Source organism: Balaenoptera borealis, assembly GCF_965194805.1.
Source record: "Balaenoptera borealis genome assembly, chromosome: 2".
NCBI classification, from domain to species: domain Eukaryota; kingdom Metazoa; phylum Chordata; class Mammalia; order Artiodactyla; family Balaenopteridae; genus Balaenoptera; species Balaenoptera borealis.
The window spans coordinates 57,452,202-57,476,249 of NC_138867.1; the positions used below are offsets into that span (position 1 = coordinate 57,452,202).

The 24,048-nt window shown below is 38.8% G+C and overlaps 1 pseudogene across 1 annotated transcript; it reads left to right on the top strand.

Annotated features, from left to right (window-relative positions):
• Positions 1-546: 546 nt before the first annotated feature.
• LOC309619261 (high mobility group protein B2 pseudogene) lies at positions 547-22,458 on the top strand (annotated as a pseudogene). The gene has a single exon. The product of its transcript is annotated as a high mobility group protein B2 pseudogene (transcript).
• The last annotated feature ends 1,590 nt before the right edge of the window (positions 22,459-24,048 follow it).

A 24,048-nucleotide genomic window follows, 5' to 3' on the forward strand; every position in this document is an offset into this window, starting at 1 on the left:
TGTTGCTGTGCGGGGGCTTCTCATTGCGGTGGCTTCTCGTGCTGCGGAGCACGGGCTCTAGGCACGTGCGCTTCAGTAGCTGTGGCTCGCAGGCTCTAGAGCTCAGGCTCAGTAGTTGTGGTGCACGGGCTCAGCCGCTCCGCGGCATTTGGGATCTTCCCAGACCAGGGCTCAAACCCGTGTCCCTTGCATTGGCAGGCAGATTCTTAACCACTGCACCACCAGGGAAGCCCTTTAGTAACTTTTTGAATTTAAAAATATGAGATGAATTGTTGTATTCTGTTTAAGAATGTGCTTTTTGTTTGCTCGTTTTTTCATGTTTGTCTTTACATGGGTCAAGCAGGCTTTTAGTTCTTAGTACGAGCTTACCCTCTACTTTTCCAGTATTCTTTATTAAACATTTAGGGTTGCTAAATGGCTTCCAAGTACCTATTGTAATTTTTTCTTTTTTTTAAAGGTCACCCAGGGAACTTTGATGGCTTCCCTTGGCTTCTGTAGATACCAGAAATAGATGTATTTTTTTTTTTAATTTTTTTTTTTTAGATGTATTTTTTAAAAGCTCACTTAGATTTGTTCAATCATAATTCTCACAGTGGCATATGATACAGAAATTTAAACAATTTGGAACCAGGTTTCTTTTTATTTATTTATTTTTTAGATAGAATTTACATACCATAAAATTCATCATTTTAAAGCATGCAATTTAGTGGGTTTTGGTATGGTCACAAGATTGTGCAGCTACCACCACTATCTAATTCCAGAACATTTTCATCGCCCCCAAAAGAAACCTTGTATCCATTATAAGTCACTCCACAGTCTCTCCTCCTTTCACAACCACTGTCTCTATAGATTTACTTGCTCTGGATATTTCATATAAATGGAATCATATCACATGTGACCTTTTGTGTCTTTTTTCACTTAGTATAATGATTTCAAGGAGGAATTCGCTTTAATGAATTTTAAATGGCAAGTTCTTTGTTGAAAAAGTATTTCTACTTATCAGGAAGTAGATAAGTAGATTTCCACCTACCTTGTTCCTCAACAAAAATGAACCTATGGCATTTTTGTCCTCGAAGAAAACATGTTCTTTTTTTCTTGATGGTGACATCCAGATTTGAATCACTATACGTATTTTACAGTTATTCCATATGATAGACAAAGCACTCAAAGCATAATGTAGAGGATTTCCAAAGGAAACCGTTTCATCAGATTTGAAGGCACTTACGTAAACATTAAATTTAACTTTATGATCATGGGGGGTTGCCAATCTGAGTACCGTGCCTGGCACCTGGCAGGTCCCCCATACACATGGCTGAATGTGTAAATCCCCCAGCTGCAGGAACAGCTCCATTTTCTGAGGCCCCAGGATCCTCTTACAGGCTAGTCCTCATGGTTCTGCCTTGTACACACAACACTTTATTTTCGTATTCTGTTTTCCCTGCTAGCAGCACCTGTGACCAGGCGTCTTCATGTTGTTATCTCTGTTCCTTCTACCAGGCCAATCCAGAGTAAGTGGTGCCAGGAAAGTCTGGTAAATCAATGAATTGTGGGAACCCAACCCAGCTCTGGCACTTTTGTCTGCAGGCTAGACTACCAGATTCAAAAAGAGGAAGGTTATTCACAAGTGCATAAATTGCACTTGCATAAGAAAGAATCTCATTAAGTAGACCTCCATAAAATTCAAATTTTGATGATCTGGCCATATCCGAGGTGAAGCTTACCCAGCTTTATAAAGAATTTGCTGGAAAGTCACGTAGATAGTCCAGAATATTTTTTAGAAAGCACTTATCTGCCCCCAGGTGAGCAGGAAAGGAAGCTGGCAGGTACATGAGAGGCCCCAAAGAGGGTCTGTTGGGCCATTTCTTAGCATCTGATTCAATTGGTGAGGAAAGTGACAGCAGTTCAAAAAGGCTCAGAGAAACAGAACTCTTTCCTGGCAATAGCTCTTTTGCCTAAAGTAACCTTCCCACTGTCACATGGTGCAGTTTTAAAGTTATGGTGAAATGCTAACAGGCAGTTTGGATTAAAGTTAACAGCAAATCATGGCTTCACAGATTAATTGCTGCACAAATAAATTGATGTGTAAGTATTTGCTTTTAAATCTTACATGGCAAGAAGTAAATTAGAAGTCAAACCATTTTTTTCTCTGAAGAACTAAAAGGACAGAATGTCTTTGATGACCTTGAGAACAGCATACTGGTTTCAAGGCAGACTGTTGTTGTGTAATCTAACCAACAATGATGTAGAACATTTTAAAAATTTATTTATTTTATTTTTGGCTGCGCTGGGTCTTCGTTGCGAGGCGCAGGCTTCTCAGTGCGGTGGCTTCTCTTGTTAAGCACGGGCTCTAGAGTGCGGGCTTCAGTAGTTGTGGCACACGAGCTTAGTTGCTCTGTGGCCTGTGGGATCTTCCCAGACCAGGGCTCGAACCCGTGTCCCCTGCACTAGCAGGCGGATTCTTAACCACGGTGCCATGCTGTGAAGTCCCTGATGTAGAACTTTTCTTAACACGGTTATAAAATAAATCTTAGAAGAAAGAAAAATTTAACTTCATGAACTGGAACCAATCTTTCTGCATATGGAATTCTCATACCAAAAACCTATATTTGGTGACTCTTGGAACTTGCCGATGATAAAATAAAGGATTCAAATGACTAGTGATCAAGTTTCCAGTTAGGATAATATATATTGGTATTGTCATGTAGAATAGCGAATAAACAAAAGAGAAGGCCAAAATTAATTAGTTCCTTACCCTTACCTTACCTTCAGAGTCTAGGGTCAGGAGATCAGAGATGTGTCAGTGATTTGTGTACAAGAATGCTCACTGATTGGGATTGACATATATACACTACTGTGTATAAAATAGATAACTAATGAGAACCTACTGTATGGCACAGGGAACTCTACTCAATGCTCTGTGGTGACCTAAATGGGAAGGAAATCCAAAAAAGAGGGGATATACGTAAACGTATAGCTGATTCACTTTGCTGTACAGCAGAAACTAACACAACATTGTAAAGCAACTACACTCCAATAAAAAAAAAAAAAAGACTGCTCACTGAACTATTACCGCAGCAGAAAGTTGAAAATTCCAAATGATGTTTTGGAAGAATATTTGAACGATATTATGGACAAATGGTAGTATAATTCATAAATGACACAGATCTAATTAGACATCCAGTATGTAAGGCTTGGATTCATTACCCTCACATCATATACCAAAATACATTCTAGGTGACTTTTATAAACTTGGGATGGAGGAGATTTTAAGACAGAAATAAGAAACTATGCAAGGATTGAAAACTCGAATACATTTTGGGGGTCGGGCAGGTAAAGGAGATGCGTTAAAGAGGAGTAAGCAATAAGGGGTGGTGGGTACTGTAATCAGTTACCTCGAGACTATCCCTCCACCCCACCCCCCCACTCATTCCACCCACTCCCTGCCCAAAGGCATTCAAGTTCATATTAAAAATTTTGGGGGGGAGGGGATGGGGGAGGGATGGAGTGGGAGTTTGGGTTTAGCAGAAGCAAGCTATTATATATAGAATGGATAAACAACAAGGTCCTACTGTATAGCACAGGGAACTATATTCAGTATATTGTGACAGACCATAATGGAAAAGAATATGTATATATGTATAACTGAATCACTTTGCTGTACAGTAGAAATAAACACAACATTGTAAATCAAGTATACTTCAATGTAAGAAAAAGTGGAAAAAAAATTTTTTAACATGTCAGGACAAGTCTGTGGGCTGTCAGTCTGCATCTTCAGTTAATAAAGAAACTAGACATTTAATTAAAAATTACGATGAGGTATCACCTCACACCGGTCAGAATGGCAATTATCAAAAAGTCTACAAATAATAAATGCTGGAGAGGGTGTGGAAAAAGGGAACCCTCCTACACTGTTGGTGGGAATGTAAATTGGTACAGCCATTATGGAGAACAGTGTGGAGGTTTCTTAAAAATCTAAAAATAGAGCTACAACATGATCCTGCAGTCCCACTCCTCATGGGCATATATCTGGAGAAAACCATAATTTGAAAAGATACATGCACCCCAAAGTTCATTGCAGCACTATTTACAATAACCAAAACATGGAAGCAAACTAAATGTCCATGGACAGATGAATGGATAAAGAAGACATGGTATAGGGCTTCCCTGGCGGCACAGTGGTTGGGAATCCGCCTGCCAGTGCAGGGGACACGGGTTCAATCCCTGGTCTGAGAAGATCCCACATGCCGCGGAGCAACTAAGCCCGTGTGCCACAACTACTGAGCCTGCACTCTAGAGCCTGCGAGCCACAACTACTGAGACCGTGTGCCACAACTACTGGAGCCTGTGCTCCACAACAAGAGAGGCCACCGCAGTGAGAAGCCTGCGCATGGCAACTAAGAGTAGCCCCCCCTCGCCACAACCAGAGAAAAGCCTGTGTGCAGCAATGAAGACCCAACACAGACAAAAATAAAATAAATAAAAAGAAAAAAATGATGTGGTATATATACACAATGGAATATTACTCAGCCATAAAAAAATGAAATAATGTCATTTGCAGCAACATGGATGGACCCAGAGATTAACATACTAAGTGAAGTAAGCCAGAGAAAGAAAAATATATTGCTTATATGTGGAATCTAAAAAAAAAAAAAAATACAAATGAACGTATATGCAAAACAGAAACAGACCCACAGACATAGAAAGCAAACTTATGGTTACCAAAGGGGAAAGGGAGGGGATAAATTAGGAGTTTGGGATTACCATATACACACTATTATATATAAAACAGATAACCAACAAGGACCTATTGTATAGCACAGGGAACTATACTCAATATTTTGTAATAACCTATAAGGGAAAAGAATCTGAAAAAGAATAGGTATATATATGTATAACTGAATCACTTTGCTGTACACCTAACACAATACTGTAAATCAACTATACTTCAATTAAAAAAAAGAAACTAGGCATTTGATCATGTGAATAAAAATTGTGGCAAAAGCAACATAAATAAAATGAAAGGACAAACAATAGTTTAGAAAATATTTGTAACATAAGAGAAACGAATATTCTTTTATATTAAAGAAAAACTTTGTCAAATAAAAATAACAGCAAAGCAAGCTATTCATAGAAGAAAAAACCAAAAGGGCCAATAAATATGAACATATGCCCATACTCTGGAAGCTCTGTATTCTGTCTGCTTGGATTTATATCCTTAACCTGCCACTTACTAGCTGCGCGACCTTGGGTAAATTCCTTAACCAAAATCTCAATTTCTATGAAATCTATAAAAATGGACATAACCGTAGCACCTACATGTGAAGACTAAGTGAAACAAAAAGCATAAAGCAGAGAGAAAAAACATAGGTATTTCACAAAAAGGAAAATCCATGGGACTTTCCTGGTGGTGCAGTGGTTAAGAGTCTGCCCCCAATGCGGGGGGCCTGGGTTGGATCCCTGGGCAGGGAACTAGATCCCATATGCATACCCCAACTAAGGGTTTGCATGCCACAACTAAGGAGCTCACGTGCCGCAACTAAGACCCGGTGCAACCAAATAAATAAATATTAAAATATACATATATAACACCCCCCCCCCAAATAAAAGGAAAATCCAGGGAATTAATTTCCCCGCAGTCCAGTGGTTAGGACTCAGTGCTTTCACTGAAAGGGCCCGGGTTCAATCCCTGGTTGGGGAACTAAGATTCTGCAAGCCACATGGCCAATCAATCTGATAATAAAAATAAATAAAAATTTAAAAAGAAAGAAAATCCAAATGTCCAATAAATACATGAAAAAATGCTCAACCTCTCTGGTCAGAGAACTGCAAATTAAAAACTAAGATACCAGGCGCGGAGAAGTCTGCAAAACAAGAGGCGGAGGATTGCGTTAGCGACGGACCAGTTCGCGCCGGAGCCGCGGGCAGCAGCGTCACGGTCGGACCCGGCCACTGCGCGGTACTGTGAGAAACAGCTACCGCCAGGTGGACGCGCCGCCGCCGCCGCCGCCGCAGCAGCATCATGGGGAAGGGCAACCCCAACAAGCCGCGGGGCAAGATGTCCTCGTATGCCTTCTTCATGCAGACCTGCCGCGAGGAGCACAAGAAGAAACACCCCGACTCCTCAGCCAACTTCGCCGATTTCTCCAAGAAATGTCCCGAGAGATGGAAGACCATGTCTGCCAAGGAAAAATCCAAGTTTGAAGATATGGCAAAAAGTGACAAAGCTCGCTATGACAGGGAGATGAAAAATTATGTTCCTTCCAAAGGTGACAAGAAGGGAAAGAAAAAAGATCCCAATGCGCCTAAAAGGCCTCCATCTGCCTTCTTCCGGTTTTGCTCCGAACATCGCCCAAAGATCAAAAGTGAACACCCTGGCTTATCCATTGGAGATACTGCAAAAAAAGTGGGTGAAATGTGGTCTGAGCAGTCAGCCAAAGGTAAACAACCCTATGAACAGAAAGCAGCTAAGCTAAAGGAGAAATATGAAAAGGATATTGCCGCATACCGTGCCAAGGGCAAGAGTGAAGCAGGAAAGAAGGGCCCTGGCAGGCCAACAGGCTCCAAGAAGAATGAACCAGAAGATAAGGAGGAAGAGGAAGATGAAGATGAGGAGGAAGAGGATGAAGATGGGGAGTAAATGGCTATCCTGTAATGATGTGTGTGGAGTGTGCGTGTGTGCTTAGGCAATTGTTTTGCTAAGAATGTGAATTCAAGTGCAGCTCAATATTAGCTTCAGTATAAAAACTGTACAGATTTTTGTATAGCTGATAAGATTCTTTGTATAGAAAATACTTTTTTAAAAATGCAGGTTGTAGCTTTTTGAGGGGTTACTACATACAGTTAGATTTTAAAGCTTCTGATGTTGAATGTTTCTGAATATTTAATGATTTCTTTAACTTCTTGACTTGTGTATGGTAGCACAGCAAACTCATAGAAATTAGTATCAATAGTAAATTTGGGGTTTTCTAGAATGAGAATGTTGCATTTTGTTTTTTTAAAAAAATTTTGTAATAAAATTATACAAAAAAAACCTAAGATACCATTTTTCACTCGGGTCGGCAAAATTATTAGAGATTAATAGTATCTAATGTTATTGAGGACATGGGGATATGAAGAACTAAACTCTTGTTGGACAATATCTGTTAAAATTACAAACAAGTATACCTTTGCCCTAGGGATCCTATCTTTAAGAATTGATTCTTAGAGAAATAAATGCACCAGTACATGGGGATAAGGATGCCGACATACATTACAGAACTGTTCATAGTGACAAAAGCTTCCAAACATCCTGATTGTCCACGAGTAAGCAAATGACTGGATAAATTACTGTACAACCATACCATGGTTAGACCTGTATGCACTGACCTGTAGCCATGGCTATTTTCAAAAAAGTACCAAGTTACAACTAAGTTTCCCATTTTTGTTTAAAAAAACTCCCCTGTACTGGGTTGAATGGTGGTCCCCAAAATGATATGTCCACCAGACACCTATGAATGTGACCTTATTTGGGAAAATGGTTTTGCTGATGTAATAAGGATCTTGAGATGAGATCACCTGGATTAGACTGGGCCCTAAATCCAGTGACGAATGTCCTTAGAAGAGACAGGAAGAAGACAGAGAAAAGAAGACCACGTGAAGACAAAGGCAGAGATAGGAGTTATGCTGCCACAAGCCAAGTAAAGCCTGGAGCCTCTAGAAGCTAGAAGAGGCAAGCTAGGATTTTCCCCTAGAATCTTGAGAGGAAGTCTGGCCCTGCTGACACCTTGCTTTTAGACTTCTGGCCTCTAGAAGTGTGAGAGAATAAAGTTCTGTTGTTGCAAGCCACCAAGTTTGTGGTGATTTGTTACGGCAGCCCTAGGAAACTCCCCATCTCCCTTAATTCTATATATATATATATATATATATATATATATATATATATATATATACACACACACACACACACACACACTTTTACATGAGCATTGAGAGAAATACACAACTATTTTATATACCCCAAATATGACCAAGAATTCCACTCCTAGGCATATATTCAACAGAAATAAGTGCTTATGACCACCAAGAGATATCTATATAAATGTTATGGCAGAAATATTCATAATAGCCGCAAACTAAGAGCAATCCAAATGTCCATGAAAAGTAAATAACTAAATCATGGTATCTTCATATAACAGAATGCTACACAGCAATGAAAGACTGAATTACTGCTACACACATGACAGAGGAGTCACAGAGATACAATGTTGAGCAAAGAAGTCAAACTCACAAGAGTACATACTACATGGTTCCACTTACATGAAATTTAAAAACAGGCAGAACTAATCTATGGTGATAGGTATTATCTGATAGAGGGTATAATCTAAAGTGGTCACAGAGAGCCTGTTAAGGTGCTAGAAATGTCTACATATCTTGATCTGGGTGGAATATTTATATGTAAAGGTCAATCAACATGTACATTTAAAATATATGCTCTTTATTATCATTTCACTGGAATAAATACCCAGGAGTGCAATTACTGGGTTAGATAGAAAGAGTATGTTTAGTTTTTTAAGTAACTGCCTAATTTATTGCTAAATTTCTTTTAGCCCTTTTGTTGCCTTTTCCCAATTTTCTATAATGAGTAGGCATTGGATTTTGGGGCTGTGAAAGTTGATAGAGATAAGAATGCTCTAAGCTTCGTCATAGTTTCCCACACCACACACAATCACTTACTGCCTCCACGATTTGCCATATCATTTATCTGTAGTTTTAAACTCCAGTCATAGCCTTGGAATAAGAGTATTGGACTGCTCAGCAGCCATTCCCCTTTCCTTCCGGCAACAGAACCCCAGGTTTGTTTGGGGGACCACCTAGTCCTCACTGGATAGTCTTAGTTATACCGTCAACTTAGGCAACCTGCCCTCCTCTCACTGAGGAGTGTGCACATAACCCAAACTAGTCCATTTGGAGGCACTGTGTGTGACATAAATACTAAAAATGGTTGTCAGGGGCTTCCCTGGTGGCGCAGTGGTTGAGAATCTGCCTGCCAGTGCAGGGGACGCGGCTTCGAGCCCTGGTCTGGGAAGATCCCACATGCCGCGGAGCGGCTGGGCCCGTGAGCCACAACTACTGAGCCTGCGCGTCTGGAGCCTGTGCTCCGCAACAAGAGAGGCCAATAGTGAAAGGCCCGCGCACCGCGATGAGGAGTGGCCCCCGCTTGCCACAACTAGAGAAAGCCCTCGCACAGAAACGAAGACCCAACACAGCCATAAATAAATAAATAAATAAAAATTAAAAAAAAAAAATGGTTGTCAGAATTTCAACCTGATATCAGCACTGTGGGAAAGAACTGTCTCATAGTACCTGGAGCTGTTCTAACTCTGGACCTTTCCAAAGCCTTGAGTCTTCAACTTTTCCTTGGACTCTGGAGTGTCTCATCCTTTCAAATAATGTAGTTATTAATAAGTTAACTAATGATTCTATTTGCAAACAGAAATTTCAATATACCATGAAATCACAGGTTAGATGTGGTTAAATTTCTTCCAAGCATACATTAAAATACATAACTCTATATTAAATGTCCATTCGTAAGCCACCCTAATAGATACTTTGAGTGGTACAAGGCCAAATGAGCCTTGATGCCCTCCCCCACCCAAAAGTCCTTGACAAAAGTCTTTGTGACACAGTTTATAAAAGGCAAGTATTCAATAGGATTGTGTCTTTTTTTCTTTTTTGGCCTCACCGAGCATCTTGCAGGATCTTAGTTCCCTGACCAGGGATTGAACCAAGGCCCCCCGCAGAAGCGCAGAGTCCTAACCACTGGACCGCCAGGGAATTTCCAATAGCACTGTGTCTTGATTGTAGCCAGGTTGGAAGGCAATTTCGTGCAACCACCAAACCATAGTGCCAGGAAATGTTCCTGTACTGATATACCAGCAAGCAAAGTCACATCCAACTGATAAAGGAGCAAGAGTAGTATGTGACATAGAAAGTATTTCTATAAAAGTTATGTTATTTTAAAATCAATTTTCCCAGGCAAATGCTCCAATAAAAGGCTACCTGTGATCTTTTGATGTGTATTAGCTAATTAGGGCTATCTAAAAGGTTTTTGTTTGGTTTTAAGGAGCAAAAGGAAAAGCGTGTAGTAGGTTTTAAACCTTTCTGGAATTTATAGGGAAGTGCATTTGAGCAACTTATAGTCATTCTTCTTTTCTCAGTGATATTTTCATGACTTGGCCATCTGTAAAGACAATATATTCCAATATGTGATTACTATATAGCAAGTAGTACTTCAGTAGGTAAAGTTGTAAGAAGCAGTTTAATAAGTGTTTTTACTCAATTTGATCTAATAGAAAACCATGATTGACAATTCCATAGAAATAATTCAATTCTTCAATTGAATTTTTTTTAATAGGTCCTCATCACCAAAGGCAATTAAGAATTTACCTATAGAATCACGTTGAAGTTAAAAATTAAATGCTTTATCTGAATAATGAGTTCATTTAAGTAAGTGCCATAAAATTTAATCAAGAACATTGAATTTTGGATTTAATTTTTTTTTTTTTTGGCCACGCTATGTGGCATGTGGGATCTTAGTTCCCTGACCACGGATCAAACCTGCACCCCCTGCAGTGGAAGGGCGGAGTCCTAACCACTGGACTGCCAGGGAAGTCCCCTGCATTTAAATTTTAATGATTAATTACAACCTAGAGATCTTCCTTACCCTAATACATATGTTCTTTCGGACACCATAGTTTTTCCTAGATTTTTAAGAATTAAAATTTTAAAAGCCCAAAGACATTCCACTACACAGGATATTTTAAACATGGAAATTATTCATTTTTAAAAAAAGGAAATAAAGGATATGGCTTAAAGCATAACAAGCTCTTTGTACTCAAGGCTTACCATTCTGTATAGAAATTCTGAAGACAGGATTACAGAAATCAGACCCATAAAGAATCTTTGTGATACAAGCAGACTTCTTCATTATACCTTTTTTAAAATATTTTATTTTTTTAATTTATTATTTTATTTATTAATTTTTGTCTGTACTTGGTCTTTGTTACTGCACAGGCTTCTCTAGCTGCGGCGAGCGGAGGTTACTCTTCCTTGCGGTGTGCGGGTTTCTAATTGCAGTGTCTTCTCCCTGTGGAGCACAGGCTCTAGGCGCGGGCTTCAGTAGTTGTGGCATGTGGGCTCAGTAGTTGTGGCTCGTGGGCTCTAGAGCACAGGCTCAGTACTTGTGGTGCACAGGCTTAGTTGCTCCACAGCATGTGGGATCTTCCTGGACCAGGGCTCGAACCGTGTCCCCTGAATTGGCAGGCGGATTCTTAACCACTGAGCCACCAGGGAAGCCCTATTATATCTTTTATTAGAAAGTAACTTAAGCTGTTGTAATCCTTTTGCCCTTGTGATCACCCAAAAAATAGAACAAAGCTTTACTTTAACTGAAAATCTGTGTTAATAGGAAGATAACTCAGGCTAAAAAACTTCACGTTTGCCTCATTCGTATTAGGCACATGCAGGATTCCATCCTATTTAAGGGCGGTACCATTGGTACATGATCTATCACAAGATCACCAGAACCATCATTAACTCATTATTGACCAGGGGATTTTTGCAGAAACTAATGCCTGTGTCCAGTAATTTGTTATATGAATGAATATTGAAACATCTCCCGTGACTTCCCTCGTGGTGCAGTGGTTAAGAATCCGCCTGCCAATGCAGGGGACGTGGGTTTGAGCCCTGGTCCAGGAAGATCCCACATGCCGTGGACCAACTAAGCCCGTACACCACAACTACTAAGACTGCGCTCTAGAGCACGCAAGCCACAACTCCTGAAGCCCGCAAGCCTAGAGCCCATGCTCCGCAACAAGAGAAGCCAATGCAATGAGAAGCCTGTGTACCAGAACAAAGAACAGCCCCCACTCTCTGCAACCAGACAAAGGACGCAGCCAAAAATAAATAAATTAATAAAAAAATAAAAATTAAAAAAAGAATCTGCCTGCCAATGCAGGGGACACGGGTTCAATCCCTGGTCCGGGAAGATCCCACATGTCGCAGAGCAACTAAGCCTGTGCACAACTGCTGAGCCTGCGCTCTAGAGCCCATGAGCCACAACTATTGAGCCCGCATGCCACAACTACTGAAGCCCGTGCACCTAGAGCCCACGCTCCACAACAAGAGAAGCCACCACAATGAGAAGCCCGCACACCTCAATGAAGAGTATCCCCCACTCGTTGCAACTAGAGAAAGCCCACGCAGCAACAAAGACCCAAAGCAGCCAAAAATAAATAAATAAATAAATAAATAAATTTATGAAAAAAAAAAAGAAAGAAAGAAACGTCTCCAGTCAATAACGTTAGGGTAACAAAAGACGTATTACTACGTCTCTGGTCAATAATGTGTTAAGATATTATGTAACTCTTGAAGATATGTCCATTCATGTAGTGGCAGACATAATAGATGATCAGTAAAAACCTGTTGAATTGCATGATGTGAAAAATGAAGTATCTGAATACTTTAAAGTTATTTATTACTTCAATGGTATTTTTATTCTTTTTGTAATAATTATGCATATTTACTTCATACAGAACAAGGTCTCAAACCTCAGTTTCTCTAAGTTAATGTATTTCCAAATTAAAAATCCTCAAGTCATAAATTTTTGAAGAGTCTCAGAACAGACTAAAATTGGCAAGTATATATAGTAAAGGCAGTGGATCAGCCAGTAAAAGCTAGTATGAAGATTAAAAGACAACAGTGGCAAAATAAACTATAACTACAATTAGTAGTTAAGTAATACACAAAATAAAAAGATGTAAAATGTGATGTCAAAAACATAAAGTGTAGGATGTGGAGACTTGTGCACTGTTGGTGGGTATGTAAATTGGCGCAGCCACTGTGTAAAACACCATGGAAGGTGCTAAAAAACTAAAAATAGAAGTACCACATGATCCAGCAATTCCACTCCTGGGTATTTGAAGAAAATGAAAACACTAATTTGAAAAGATGCATGCAGTCCAATGTTCACAGCACCACTATTTACAATAGCCAAGATATGGACACAATCTAAGTGTTCATCAACAGATAAATGGGTAAAGAAGATGTGGTCTGTGTGTGTGTATACACACACACAATTAAATACTCAGCCATAAAAAAGAATGAAATTTTGCCATTTGCACCAAGTATGGACTTAGAGGGTATTTTGCTGAGTGAAATAACTCAGACAGAGAAAGACAAATACTTATGTTATCACTTATATGTGGAATCTAAAAAATAAAGTAAATTAGTGAATATAACAAAAGAGAAACAGACTCACAGATATAGAGAACAAACTAGTGGTTACCAGTAGGGAGTGGGAAGGAGGGAGGGGCAAGATTGAGGTAGGGGATTAAGAGGTACAAACTACTAGGTATAAAAGGAATAAGCTATAAGGATATATCACAGGGGATATAGCCGATAATTTATAGTAACCAGTTTTTTTTTTTGGCTGCACTGCGCAGCAGGCGGAACTTCCCTGACCAGGGATCGAACCCTTGCCCCCTGCATTGGAAGCGCAGTCTTAACCACTGGACCACCAGGGAAGTCCTATAATAACTACTAATGGAATATAATCTTTAAAAATTGTGAATCACTATGTTGTACACCTCAAATTTATATAATATTGTAAATAAACTATATCACAATTAAAAAATAAAAACATAAAATGTGGGAGGGGGAGAAAAAATGTAATGTTTTTAGAATGCGTTCGAACTTAACCACAAACCAAAAACTTAAAATGGATACACAAGCTATAACACTAAAGAAATATAGTTTATATATAGTTATATAGAACATATATAACTCTATACAAAATCATCAAACTACAAGGGAAGAGACAAAAGAGAAAATAGGGAACAGAGAAGAACTACAAAAACAACCAGAACAATTAACAAAATGGCAATAAGCATATAACTATCATTTATCACTTTAAATGTAAATGGACTAAAGACACAGTGTGGCTGAATTGATTTTAAAAAAAAAGACCAATCTATATGCTGCCAACAGGAGATTCACTTCAGATTTAAAGACACACTGACTGAAAGTGAAGGGATGGGAAAGGATATGCCATGCAAATAGAAACAAAAAGAAAGCTGTGGTAGCAATACACATATAAAACAAAACAGACTGTAAATAAAGATTGTAATAAGAGACTAAGAAGGCCTTTCATAATGATAAAGGGGTCAATCCAAGAAGAGGATATAACATTCATAAATACCTATGCACTCAACATAGGAGCACCTAAATACATAAAGCAAATATTGACATAAAGGGAGAAATTAATAGCAATACAATAATAGCGGGGGACTTTCATATCCCACGTATATCAAATGGATAGATTATCTGGACAGACAAATCAATAAGCAAACACTGGCTTTAAACAACACATTAAACCAGATGTACTTAATACATATATGCCGGACATTCCATACAAAAACTGGAGAGGGGGCAGAGTCAAGATGGCGTACTAGGAGGACACGGAATCCACATCTCCGTACAACTAGGGCACCTAGCAGGCACCAGTGGGGGACCACGGACACCAAAGGGGACGGGAGGAACCCCCACGTGGGGCGTGGGGGGAGTGAAGGAGGAGAAGTGGAGGCAGGACGGGACTGGTACCCCTGAGGGGCGGCTGGGGGAGGGGAAGGGATCCCACGCCTGAAGGGGTATATTGGGGAACCATTGGGAGGGCAGAGGATCAAAAGGGACTGTGGTCAGGTTTCCCCTGCCCACTTGGACCCCCAGGAACCTGTTCAGATCCTGGGCCTGACCCTCTGCCCACCTAGGTCCCCTCCAGCCATGCGGGTCCTGAGGGAGTGGGAGGGAGGGAAGGGGGAGCAAAAGTAAAGGCTGGACCTCCAGGACTGGCACCCCTGAGGGGTGGCTGGGGAGGGAAGGAGTTCCTACAACCAGCGGGACCCACCCATGGTTAGGGGTCCAGCGGCAAAGGGGGAGACGTTGGGGGAGACGGTGGGGGAGGGGCACTAAGGGAAAGAAGGGAACGTGGCCAGTGCTTTCCCTGTCCATTTAGGTACTGGGGAGCCTGTTGGGTTCCCAGGCCTAATCCTCTGTCCTCGGAGCCTCCCTCCTGCCGTGCAGAACCCAAGCCCCGCCCCTACACGCCCACCCAGGGCCCTACTTCTACACTTGGAGACCCCCTCCAACAAGCTGGGCCTAAACCCCACCCACACACCCTCACTCAGGGCCCTACCTCCAAACTCCAGAACTCAACATTCCAGAGACCTTCCTTTAGACATACTGCCTCTCCCCTTCCGTGCAGGTCCTAAGCAGAGGCACCACCCCATGCCTGAACATTGCCCCGCCTAGGCCCTGCCACATGCTCAAACGTCACCCCCCACTCCTGCCTAGGTCCTGCCCCACCTTAAACCCCACCCCTGCCTAAGTTCCACCCCTCGCCTAAACTCCACCACCAGAGCCAAGGCTTTTTCTTTTTCTTTCTTCCTTTCTTAGATTGGGGTTCTGTTTTGCCTTGTTGATTCATTGTTGTTGATTCTTTCATATTTTAAATTTTCCTAATAAATCTTTTATTTTTCTAATTTTATTTTATTCTTTATACTTTGTTAGTGATTTCTCCTTTTGGCTTGTTTCCATCCCCCTTTTTTTTTCTTTTTTCTGTTGTGGTTTTATTTTACCTTGTTGCAGTTGTTTCAATTATAATTTTTCCTAATATACTTTTTATCTTTCTAATTTTATTTTATTTTTTATTCTTTGATATTGTACTGCTTTTTTTTTTTTTTTTTTTTTTAACCCCACCACAAAGCTTGCGTGATCTTGGTTCCCAGGCCGGAGGTCGGGCCCAGGCTCCTTTGGTGGGAGCTCCAAGTCCAAACTGCTGGACTAACGAAGAACCTCAGACCCCAGGGAATATCAATCAGAGTGAGGCCTCCCAGAGGTCCTCATCTCAGCACCAAGACCCAGCTCTATCCAACTGCCTGCAAACTCCAGTGCTGGACATCTCAGGCCAAACAACCAGTAAGACAGCAATACAGCACCACCCATCAAAAAAAAAAAAAAAAAGAAATGACAAAAAAATATGTTACAGATGAAAAAGCAAGATAAAAACCTACAAGACCAAATAAATGAAGACGAAATAGGCAATCTACCCGAAAAAGAATTCAGAGTAATGATAGTAAAGATGATCCAAAATCTCAGAAACAGAATGGAGAAAATACAAGAAACATTTAACAAAGATCTAGAAGAACTAAAGAGCAAACAAACAGTGATGAACAACACAATTACTGAAATTAAAAATATTCTAGAAGGAATCAATAACAGAATAACTGAGGCAGAAGAACGGATAAGTGAGCTGGAAGATAAAATGGTGGAAATAACTGCCAGGGAGAAGAATAAAGAAAAAAGAATGAAAAGTATTGAGGACAGTCTCAGAGACCTCTGGGACAATATTAAACACACCAACATTTGAATTATAGGGGTCCCAGAAGAAGAAGAGAAAAAGAAAGGGTCTGAGAAAATATTTGAAGAGATTATAGTCAAAAACTTCCCTAACATGGGAAGGGAAATAGTCAAGTCCAGGAAGCACAGAGAGTACCATACAGAATAAACCCAAAGAGAGACACGCTGAGACACTTATTAATCAAACTATCAAAAATTAAATACAAAGAAAAAATATTAAAAGCAGCAAGGGAAAAGCAACAAATAACATATAAGGGAATCCCCATAAGGTTAACAGCTGATTTTTCAGCAGAAACTCTGCAAGCCAGAAGGGAGTGGCAGGACATATTTAAAGTGATGAAAGGAAAAAACCTACAACCAAGATTACTCTACCCAGCAAGGATCTCATTCACATTCAATGGAGAAATTAAAACCTTTACAGATAAGCAAAAGTTAATAGAATTCAGCACCACCAAACCAGCTTTACAACAAATGCTAACAGAAAGTCTCTAGGTAGGAAACACAAGAGAAAGAAATGACTTACAAAAACAAACCCAAAACAATTAAGAAAATGGTAATAGGAACATACATATCAATAATTACCTTAAATGTAAATGGATTAAATGCTCCAACCTAAAGACACAGACTGGCTGAATGGATACAAAAACAAGATCCGTACATATGCTGTCCACAAGAGACCCACTTCAGACCTAGGGACACATACAGACTGAAAGTGAGGGAATGGAAAAAGATATTCCATGCAAATGGAAATCAAAAGAAAGCTGGAGTAGCAATTCTCATATCAGACAAAATAGACTTTAAAATAAAGACTATTACAATAGACAAAGAAGGACACTATGTAATGATAAAGGGATCAATCCAAGAAGAAGATATAACAATTGTAAATACTTATGCACCCAACATAGGAGCACCTCAATACATAAGGCAAATACTAACAGCCATAAAAGGGGAAATCGACAGTAACACAATCAGAGTAGGGGACTTTAACACCCCACTTTCACCAATGGACAGATCATCCAAAATGAAAATAAATAGGAAACACAAGCTTTAAATGATACATTAAACAAGATGGACTTAATTGATATTTATAGGACATTCCATCCAAAAACAACAGAACACACTTTCTTCTCAAGTGCTCATGGAACATTCTCCAGAATAGACCATATCTTGGGTCACAAATCAAGCCTTGGTAAATTTAAGAAAATTGAAATCATGTCAAGTATCTTTTCCGACCACAGTGCTATGAGACTAGATACCAATTACAGAAAAAAATCTGTAAAAAATACAAACACATGGAGGCTAAACAATACACTACTAAATAACCAAGAGATCACTGAAGAAATCAAAGAAGAAATTTAAAAATACACAGAAACAATAACAATGAAAACACAACAACCCAAAAGCTATGGGATGCAGCAAAAGCAGTTCTAAGAGGGAAGTTTATAGCAATTGAATCTCAACTCAAGAAACAAGAAAAATATCAAACAAACAATCCAACCTTACACTTAAAACAATTAGAGAAAAAATAACAAAGAAAACCCAAAGTCAGTAGAAGGAAAGAAATCATAAAAATCAGAGCAGAAATAAATGAAATAGAAATGAAGAAAACAATAGCAAAGATCAATAAAACTAAAAGCTGGTTCTTTGAGAAGATAAACAAAATTGATAAACCATTAGCCAGACTCATCAAGAAAAAAGGGAAAAGACTCAAATCAACAGAATTAGAAATGAAAAAGGAGAAGTAACAACTGACACTGCAGAAATACAAAGGATCATGAGAGATTTCTATAAGCAACTATATGCCAATAAAATGGACAACGTGAAAGAAATGGACACATTCTTAGAAAAGCACAACCTTCTGAGACTGAACCAGGAAGAAACAGAAAATATAAACAGACCAATCATAAGCACTGAAATTGAGACTGTGATTAAAAATGTTCCAACAAACAAAAGCCCAGGACCAGATGGCTTCACAGGCAAATTCTATCAAACATTTAGAGAAGAGCTAACACCTATCCTTCTCAAACTCTTCCAATATATTTCAGAGTGAAGAACACTCCCAAACCCATTCTATGAGGCCACCATCACCCTGATACCAAAACCAGACAAAGATGTCACAAAGAAAGAAAACTACAGGCCAATATCTCTGATGAACATAGATGCAAAAATCCTCAACAAAATACTAGCAAATAGAATCCAATGGCACATTAAAAGGATCATACACCATGATCAACTGGGGTTTATCCCAGGAATGTAAGGATTCTTCAATATATGCAAATCAATCAATGTGATACACCATATTAACAAATTGAAGGAGAAAAACCATATGATCATCTCAATAGATGCAGAAAAAGCTTTTGACAAAATGCAATACCCATTTATGATAAAAACTCTCCAGAAAGTAGGCATAGAGGGAACCTACCTCAACAAAATAAAGGCCGTATATGACAAATCCACAGCCAACATCGTTCTCAATGGTGAAAAACTGAAACCATTTCCTCTAAGATCAGAAACAAGACAAGGTTGCACACTCTTACCACTATTATTCAACATAGTTTTGGAAGTTTTAGCCACAGCAATCAGAGAAGAAAAAGAAATAAAAGGAATCCAAACCGGAAAAGCAGAAGTAAAACTGTCACTGTTTGCAGATGACATGATACTATACATAGAGAACCCTAAAGATGCTACCTGAAAACTACTAGAGCTAATCAATGAATTTGGTAGAGTAGCAGGATACAAAATTAATGCACAGAAATCTCTTGCATTCCTATACACTAATGATGAAAAATCTGAAAGAGAAATTAAGGAAAAACTCCCATTTACTACTACAACAAAAAGAATAAAATACCTAGGAATAAACCTACCTAAGGAGACAAAAGACCTGTATGCAGAAAACTATAAGACACTGATGAAAGAAATTAAAGATGATACAAACAGATGAAGAGATATACTATGTTCTTGGAGAGGAAGAATCAACATTGTGAAAATGACTCTACTACCCAAAGCAATCTACAGATTCAGTGCAATCCCTATCAGACTGCCAATGGCGTTTTTCACAGAACCAGAACAAAAAATTGCACAATTTGTATGGAAACACAAAAGACCCCAAATAGCCAAAACGATCTTGAGAAAGAAAAATGGAGCGGGAGGAATCAGGCTCCTGGACTTCAGACTATACTACAAGGCTACAGTAATGAAGACAATATGGTACTGGCACAAAAACAGAAATATAGATCAATGGAACAGGATAGAAAGCCCAGAGATAAACCCACGCACCTATGGTCATCTTATCTTTGATAAAGGAGGCAAGAATATACAATGGAGAAAAGACAGCCTCTTCAATAAGTGGTGCTGGGAAAACTGGACAGCTACATGTAAAAGAATGAAATTAGAACACTCCCTAACAGCAAACCCAAAAGTAAACTCAAAATGGATTACAGACCTAAATGTATGGCCAGATATTATAAAACTCTTAGAGGAAAACATAGGCAGAACACTCTATGACATAAATCACAGCAAGATCCTTTTTGACCCACCTCCTAGAGAAATGGAAATAAAAACGAAAATAAACAAATGGGACCTAATGAAACTTAAAAGCTTTTGCACAGCAAAGGAAACCATGAACAAGACGAAAAGACAACCCTCAGAATGGGAGAAAATATTTCCAAATGAAGCAACGGACAAAGGATTAATCTCCAAAATATACAAGCAGCTCATGCAGCTCAATATCAAAAAAACAAACAACCCAACCCAAAAATAGGCAGAAGATCTAAATAGACATTTCTTCAAAGAAGATACATAGATTGCCAAGAAACACATGAAAAGATGTTCAATATCACTAATCATTAGAGAAATGCAAATCAAAACTACAATGAGGTACCACCTCACACCAGTCAGAGTAGCCACTGTCAAAAAATCTACAAACAACAAATGCTGGAGAGGGTGTGGAGAAAAGGGAACACTCTTGCACTGTTGGTGGGAATGTAAATTGATACAGCCACTATGGAGAACAGTATGGAGGTTCCTTAAAAAACTAAAAATAGAACTACCGTATGACCCAACAATCCCACTACTGGGCATATACGCTGAGAAAACCATAATTCAAAAGGAGTCATGTACCACAATGTTCATTGCAGCACTATTTACAATAGCCAGGACATGGAAGCAACCTAAGTGTCCATCGACAGATGAATGGATAAAGAAGATGTGGCACATATATACAATGGAATATTACTCGGCCATAAAAAGAAACGAAATTCAGTTATTTGTAGTGAGGTGGATGGACCTAGAGTCTGTCATACAGAGTGAAGTAAGTCAGAAAGAGAAAAACAAATACCGTATGCTAACACATATAGATAGAATATAAAAAAAAAAAATGGTTCTGATGAACCTAGGGGCAGGACAGAAATAAAGACACAGACCTAGAGAATGGACTTGAGGACACGGGGAGGGGGAAGGGTAAGCTGGGACGAAGGGAGAGAGTAGCATTGATATGTATACACTACCAAATGTAAAATAGCTAGCTAGTGGGAAGCAGCTGCATGGCACAGGGAGATCAGCTTGGTGCTTTGCGACCACCTAGAGGGGTGGGATAAGGAGGGTGGGAGGGAGATGCAAGAGGGAGGGGATATGGGGATATACGTATACATATAGCTGATTCATTTTGTTATACAGGAGAAACTAACACAACACTGTAAAGCAATTATTATACTCCAATAAAGACGTTAAGAAAAAAAACAACAAAAAAGAAAAAAACCCCCCAAAACTGCAGGGCATGCATTCTTTTCAAGTGCACATGAAACACTGTCTAGGAGAGATCACGTTAGTCCACGAAACAAGTCTCAATAAATATAAGGAGACTGAAATCATATCACGCATCTTTTCTAACCACAACAGTATGAAACCAGTAATCAGTTATAAGAAGAAAACTGGAAAACACATAACATGTGGCGACTAAACAACTTTTTACTAATCCACCAATGGTTTAATGAAGAAATGAAAAAGGAAATTAAAAAAATACCTTGAGACAAATGAAAATGGAAACACAATTTTCCAAAATCTATGGGACACAGCAATAGCAATTCTAATTGGGTAGTTCATAGCAATACAGGCCTGCCTCAAGAACAAGAAAAATCTCAAATAAACAATCTAACTTTACATATAAAGGAACTAGAAAAAGAAGAACAAAGCCCAAAGTTAGTAGAAGTCAGGAAATAATAAAGATTAGAGCAGAAATAAATGAAATAGAGGCTAAAAAAAATCATTTAAAAAGATCCGTGAAACTAAGAGCTGGTTCTTTGAAAAGATAAACAAAATTTATAAACCTTTAGCAAGACTCATCAAGAGAAAGAGGGGCCCCAAATAAAATCAGAAATGAAAGGGCAGAAGTTACAATTAATACCACAGAAATACAAAGAATCATGAGACTACCACAATTACACCAACAAACTGGACAACATAGAAGAAATGGATAAATTCCTAGAAACGTACAATTTTCCAAGAATGAATCAGGAAGAACAGAAAATCTGAACAGACTGTTTACTAGTAATGAAATTGAATCAGTAACCAAAAACTGCCAACAAATAGAAGTCCAGGATCAGACAGCTTCACAGGTAAATTCTACCAAACATTTAAGTAACAGTTAATTAATACCTACCCTTCTCAAACTGTTTCAAAACACGGAAGAATAAGGAATGCTTCCAAATTCATTCCATGAGTCCAGCATTAACCGATCCAAACCAGACAAAGACACTATAAAAAAAGAAAATTATAGGCCAATATCACTGATGAACAAAGATGCAAAAATCCTCAACAAAATATTAGCAAACTGAATTCAACAATACATTAAAAGGATCATACGCTATAACCAAGTGGGATTTATCCCAGGGATGCAAGGATGGTTCAATATCTACAAATCCATCAATGTTATATACCGTATTAACAAACTGAAGAATAAAAATCATATAAGTAGATGCAGAAAAAGCTGCTGACAAAAATTCAACATCCATTTATGATAAAAGCTCTCAACAAAGTGGTTACAGAGGGAACATACCTCAACATAATTAAGGCCATATATGACAAACCCATAGCTAACTTCATACACAATACTGGAAAGCTGAAAGCTTTTCCTCTAAAATTGAGAACAAGACAAGGACACTCTTGCCACTGTTATTCAACATAGACATCCCAGTCAGAGCAGTCAGACAAGAAAATAAATAAAAGTCATCCAGGGACCTCCCTGGTGGTCCAGTGGTTAAGACTCTGTGCTTCCACTGCAGGGGGTGTGGGTTTGATCCCTGGTCGGGGAACTAGGATCCCACATGCTGTGCAGCATGGACAAAAAACAAACAAAAAGTCAACCAAATTGGACAGGAAGAAATAAAACTGTCACTATTTGCAGACAACATTATACTATATATAGAAAACCTTAAAGATGCCAGCAAAAAGACTATTAGAACTAAAAAAAAATTAGTATAGTTTCAGGATACAAAATGAATATACAGAAACCTGTTGCATTTTTATACCTTAATAATGAATTAGCAGACAGAGAAATTAAGAAAACAATCCATTTAGAACTGCATCAAAAAGAATAAAATACCTAGGAATTAATTTGCTCAAGGAGGTGAAAGACCTGTGCTCTGAAAACTGTAAAACACTGATGAATGAAATTGTAGGCAACTCAAATAAATAGAAAGCTATTCTGTGTTCATGGATTGGAAGAATTATTATGGTCAAAATGTCCATAACACCGAAAGCAATCTACAGATTCAATGCAATCTCTATCAAAATACCCATTGCATTTTTCACAGAAAAAGAACAAATCTTAACCTCAAATAGCCAAAGCAATCTTAAGAAAGAAAAGTTGAAGGTATCATGGTCCCTGATTTCAAACTATACTACTAAGTTACAGTCATCAAAACAGTATGGTACTGGCACAAAAACAGACATATAGATCAACTGAACAGAATACAGAGCCCAGAAATGAACCCACACTTAAATGTACAATTAATCTACAACAAAGGTGGCAAGAATACAAAATAGGGGAAAGACAGACTCTTCAATAAGTGGTGGTGGCAAAACTGTAGAGTTATATGTAAAAGAATGAAACTAGACAACTTTTTTACACCATGTATGAAAATAAACTCAAAACAGATTAAAGACTTAAATGTAAGACATGAAACCACAAAGCTCTTAAAAGAAAATATAGGCATTATGTATGATATTTCACATCAGCATTAGCAGTATTTTTTTGGATCCATCTCCTCAGACAAGGGCAACAAAAGCAAAAATAAACAGGGAATTCCCTGGCGGTCCAGTGATTAGGACTCTGTGCTTTCTGTGTAGGTTCAATCCCTGGTCAGGGAACTAAGATCCCACAAGCCACATAGCACAGCCAAAAAAACCCAAAAAAACCAAAAAACAAAAATAAACAAATGGCGCTACACCAAACTAAAAAGCTTTTGCATGGCAAAGGAAACCATCAACAAAATGAAAAGGCAACATCCTGAATGGCTGAATGGGAGAAGATATTTGCAAATGATATGTCCAATAAGGGGTTAATATAAAAAATACAGAGAGAACTTATACAACTCAATA